Raw genomic sequence first — 6,000 nt, forward strand, 5'->3', positions numbered from 1 at the left:
TTGGAAGTGTCGAAGTGGTGCTGGCTTTCGTGGCAAATTTCCTTACTTTAGTTAGCGAATGTATCTTCGTTTCAGGTGGCAATTCTTTCGATGTCACCACAAAACCATTGTCAATTTGGATGATGTATGGTTCCAGTAGGTGCTTTATGGAGAAATGTTCACTTTTATAGAACGTCTTCTGTGCAAGTTTGTCTTCTCTCCACTCGTATGCTGCTGAAACGTGTCCGGCCAGTCCTAGCTCAGGAATCGATATGAAGTTTTCTGCTTGTAGAACAGGTAATACTTTCATCAATTGAAAATCGTGATTATCATGCTTGAGCTGATAGTAGAGAATAAGTGTTGTTGTGTCTTCCGTATTGTTATATACTGGTGTACAATAAGCTGCTGGCATTGGCGGAACATACTTGATACCAGTGTTTTTGGGTTCTTTCCCGGCCTCTAGCTTTATTACAGTTCCAAAGTCTGATTCAGTGTTCATGTTTCCACAACTCGTGTTTGCAAAATAACTCATTTGTAATTTCGAGTCACTGCCCGTGATGTACGCTGTTTGAATTTCAAATTCGTAGAAATAGTGCCACAATATCTTGCCAACGGGACAAGTGTCAGGATACCATATACCTTTATCGTCTTTCCTCCTGACCACCGGAGGAATAAGTGTGCGCACTCTGTATGTCGAGCCATAACTTTGAAATTTATACGGGAAAGACATATCCACATTGTTTGTATCTCCGAAGATTGCTTGCCGGATCCATTGGTCGCACTGTATTGGATTCACTGGTAGATACGTGCTACCTTTCCAGTCTCTGGCGTTCCCATTCTTCACTCTTGACTTTCCGTTGCAATTTTCCTTTACTTCGATTGCCCTGCATATGTAAGTGAAGAAGTGAGTGGTTTTGGGTTGGAACTTGAATATCTTGTGGTCCTTCACGTTCACTTCAGTGGCGTCGTTGTTCAGGTTGTCACAGGAGTCGATTGTTTGAGGTGCATATACTCCTAATATTTTGCTTTGTTTACAGTCGAACAACTTCAGTTTCGGTGAAACATCTTCGGTGCTATTGTTCGTAACTGTTTCATTGTGATTGTCCTTTATTGTCGTTTTGTTTGTAATGTTTGTTTCGGCATTCACGACAGCAATGCCAAAAGTGATGAAGATTAAAAACTTCTGCATTCTTGTTTTAATCTTTTTTCAATGTTTGTGCCTTCTGCATAAGTTTCTCTTATGAAGAATTCGTTTGTACAATTTTCTCTTCTTTTTCATTTCAGGATGGCTGCCATTCAAATGCATGTGAATAGATGCAACATCCCGTCATTCATATTATCATTAACAATTTACGATTGATGGTGTTTTCCATATAAGGTAATTGAATTCATTTTGTTTTAAAGTTTTTCCAGTATTGTTCAATTATCTCTTTAGGAATATTCTCTTCAGGTTCCCAAGAATTTTCTTCTTTTTCGTAGTTTAGCCATTTCACCAGGAATTTGGTTCCCTTTTTGTTCCTTTTGTGTTTGATCAATTTCTCCACCAAGTAGTAGTCTTCTGGTAGTTGTTCCTCATGATCGTGTCGAATTTCGGCTTCTCTTGCTGTTTCTATGTCATTTTCTGACTCTTGGAGTTCGTCGCTTGCTACTCCATTTTGGGTTTGTCTCGTCTTTGTGTTTTGCTCTTCCTCCAGCTTCTTCCAAGGCTTCATGCGGTCGTAGTGAACACGAGCTGGAGTATCTTTTCCTCTCTTTTTTACTTGATACAGGGGATGATTCTCTTTGAAAACTGTGTACGGACCTTCCCATTTTGGAGCTAGCTTTCTTGACAAGTTTTTGGTTCTCCTCTGTATTGTGATGTATACTTCATCTCCAATACTGTGTCTATTGGCATTCTTTACTGATCGCAAGCGCGAATATTCCTTGCTGTCCGCTAAGTTTGTTTTTACTTGCTGATGCAAATTTTCCAGTTTATTCTTGAGGTGATGCAGGTATTGGTTGGGAGTTTGGTGGTTCTCCACATCTCTCGTAATAGGTAACTCGGTTGGTTGGTGAGCGATCCTTCCGAAGAGAATTTCAAATGGCGAAACTTTCCTTGTTTTGTTGACGGAGGACCGATACGCGAACAACACCAGTGGAAGTCTTACATCCCAATTTCTTTGGTTCGTATCTATCAGCGTAGATAATGAATCTGCGATCACTTTGTTGAATCTTTCGACTTGACCATTAGATTTCGGTGAGTATGGTGCTGTCTGTAGTTTCTTTATTCCGAGTAATCTGCAAACTTCTTTCATTAGGTTGCTGACAAAGTTTGTTCCACAGTCCGACAAGATTGTTGTCGGAGTTGAAAATCTTGCGATGACTTCGTTGACCAGAAGTGATGCGATTATGGGGGTTTCAGTAGTTGGCACTGCAAAACACTCGGGCCATCCACTAAAACGATCAACGAATGAGACAATGTATCTGTTACCAGCGTGCGTTTCCACGTAAGGTCCAAGGACGTCACAGGAAATGTCTCTCCAGGGTGCTGTAGCTTCCAGAGGGTACAATTCAGATATTTTCTTTCTTCCTTTGTAGATCGCACATTTCTCACATTCCTTGACCTTCTTGATTATGCCTTTCAACATTTCTGGCCAATAGTAAGCTGCTTTCAGCTTCTGGTATACGATTTCTGAATTCAGATGTCCTGCAAATGGGGTAGCGTGAGCTTCATGTATTAACTGGTCGCGATTGCTCTTTGGAACACATAGTCGTCTTTCTGCTTGGCCATTTCGATTGGTTATTTTGTGCAGGAAACCATTGTCATCCAAGAATAATTTGTCATTGCTTTCGCGATTCTTGAATTCTTCCTCCTCCTCCAATTGCTTCAACCAATCTTCTGCTTCAGCATCTTCAGTAACTCTCAAGATCACGTTGACTGCTTGGGGTAATCTTGATACTCCATCTGCATCTCTGTTCTTCAACCCTGGCTTGTAAATGATTTGGAAGCTGAATTGTTGAAGATACAGGTACCATCTAGCCAGTTTCGATGTTAAGTCCTTTACATTGAAGAGGTGAACCAATGCTTGGTGGTCGGTGTGAACAGTGAATTTGTTACCTTCCAGGACGAAATAGTGTGTTTTGATTGCATGCAACATTGCTAAGCATTCCTTTTCGGTGACCGTGTAGTTGCATTCTGCCTTGTTTAATTTTCTACCACCATAGAAAATTGGGTGTTCTTTTCCATCTTGGCCAATCTGTGTAAGCACGTGGCCGATTGCTGTACCTGACGCGTCTGTGTTCAGGTTGAATTCCTTGGTGAAGTCTGGATAGGCCAAAAGTGGAGGATGTAGGAGTGTTACGATCAGCATCTCATACCTATCTTGAAGGTCTGTGCTCCATTGGAATTGTACATCTTGCCGCAACATATCATACATCGGCTTTGTTATCTTGGAATGATCTTTGATGAATCGTCGATAATACGCGATGAGTCCTAGTATGGATTGCAACTCTTTTTTGTTTGAGGGAGGCGTCTTGTTTTGCAATGGCACCAGGTTGGTTGGCGCAGGCAAAATTCCTTCTCTGCATACTATGTGACCAAGGAATTTCAGCGAATCTTTTCCAAAATGACATTTGGAGCTTTTGGCTGTCAAACCTGCGTTTTGTAAAAGCTCGAAGACTTCTCGCAAGTGCCCAAGATGCTCCTCAAATGTTTTACTGAAAACCACAATATCATCAATAAATATGAGAACGCAACGTCCTCTGACCTTTTTCAGCACATCCTCCAGCAGCTTCTCGAACGTACCCGATGCTCCTTGCAAACCAAATGGCATCCTCACATATTCGAAAAGGCCAACGTGACAGCTGAAGGCGGTTAACGGTATGGACGATTTTTCCATTTTCACTTGATGAAATCCAGACATCAGATCCATTGTCGAGAAGAACTTTACTCCATGCAAGGCTGCTAAAATATCGGACGTGTTCGGGATAGGATAAGCGAATTTCTTGGATGCTGCATTGATCTTTCGATAATCAACACACATTCTCCAACCTCCTCCGGCTTTTCCAACCAAAACAATTGGGCTGCTGAATTCTGAATTGCTTTCCCGTATGATGCCTTTACGCAGCAAATCCTGAACTTGATTCTCGATCTCTTTCCTTTTGAAGGGTCCAACACGGTATGGTTGTTGTCGGATGGGAGTTGGGTCCAATAATTCTATCTTGTGCTCGATTCTGTCTGTTGAGCCAAGTGGCTGCGAAGAATCTGGAAATAAGCCACTGAATTCCTCGACGAGGTCTGTGATCTGCCTCTCTTGAACGTCGGTTAAGCAGCTTGACTTTGGCACCAAGGTCGGCTTGATTTCATTGTGCGGTGGTAGACTGGTATCACTGTTGTCTTCTTCTGCATACCCAACTGGTGCGGAGGCTTTGAATTCAATCTTTTCATCTGAAACATTTGTAATTACAAAGATAGCGTTATTGGCTGACACTGGATTCTTCCCCATGGAAGTGAACACTTTTATGCTAATTTCCTTAGCAAGAGTCGTCAAGTTGCTTTTGTGGGATCCATTAAAGTCTGCATGGAATTGCTTGCTTTCCCCCGGTAAAATGTGTAACATTTCATCGTTTGTTTCATGGGAAACAATGTCGAAATTTATTTCTTTCGTATGTCCTTGCGCGTTAATAGTTAGTTTGCGCTGATGGAAGTTTACCGTAATGCCGTGATCGCTCAAGAAATCAATGCCCAATATTGCTTCAGTAGCAATGTTTTCAAGGACCAGAAACTTGTGACTTATTAAAATGTTACGTCCGATTCCAAGTTCCAGGTTTATGAATCCTTTCGTAAGAAGTGTCGTGCCCGATGCACTCATCAAAGTGATTTTCGATTTTCCATCAATACTCCTTTTAAGTTTTTTCATCATATTAACACTGATGATAGAGACCAATGATCCACTGTCAATCAAAAAATTTATGTTTAAACTTCCAACAGAAACTTCAAGCATTGGAAGGCCTAGTCACTTTGTAGTATCCTCCTGGTGTTGATTCTTGGACCGACAAAATTTTGAAATGTGTCCATTTTTTCCGCACGTATGGCATGTGATATTCCTGTATCGTTTGGTGCGACACTCTGCCTCTACATGTCCCTTTCTCTTGCAGAAGGTACACGTCTTGCCGTTGCTGCGGTCTTTCGTTATTGAATTTAGTGATGATTTGACATCTTTGGTGATCTTCTTTAGCTGTTCGATCTGTCTTGTCATTGCCACTGGATCGAAGTCATTGTTGTCCATGACCTTGGAATGGGAAATACTTCTTCCATTGTTCATTAACAGCTGGCGTACCATGTCCATTAATTCGCCATCCTGCTGGTTCGGTCGTTCAAGTGCGTTCTTGAGCTGAATGAAACGTACAGCTTCGTTGTACGTTTTTGGTTGCTTCATCTGAAGCCGGTAGGCGAGTTCTGGCCTAAGATTTGCGGTGAGAATGTCTATCTTTGTGGTGTCAGGTGTTCCGAGCTCTGCAAACGATAACTCGAGTCTCTCCAAGAAACTTTCAAGATCTTCACTTCCCTGTCGCTGCGTGTATAGGATAGCACGGTGCTTCGCAATATCTTCTGGCGAACAGAATTGATTTGTTATACGCTCTTTACATTGTTTGTAGTTCTTCTGGATTTCCAGAGGAATGGTGTTGTAGAAGGTCAGTGCTCTCTTCACCAGACAATTTGGCAAAATTAGAGCCTTTTGCAGCTCTGTTCATTCATTCAAAAGAGCATACCTCTCATATTTGTTGAAGAATTGTTTTATGGTGAGCTTTTGTCACCAAAGCATGGCAGATCAGCTATTCTGGTGCTGAGGTGTGGACGATGGTCGATTGGTTGCGTTTGCTTCTGCCTTTGGTCAGCCATCATTTTCTCGAATGCTGCCACGAGTCCTTCCGATTCACTTCCAGTACCGATTGGATTGACATGTCTTTCAACGTTCGGACTGTGTTTGCTTTCGGCAACTTGCTGGATTGAGTCAATCTTGTCACCGTCGTCCCCTCTTG

Source organism: Clytia hemisphaerica, unplaced genomic scaffold (genome assembly GCF_902728285.1).
Source record: "Clytia hemisphaerica strain Z4C2 unplaced genomic scaffold, Clytia hemisphaerica genome assembly, whole genome shotgun sequence".
Lineage (NCBI taxonomy): Eukaryota > Metazoa > Cnidaria > Hydrozoa > Leptothecata > Clytiidae > Clytia > Clytia hemisphaerica.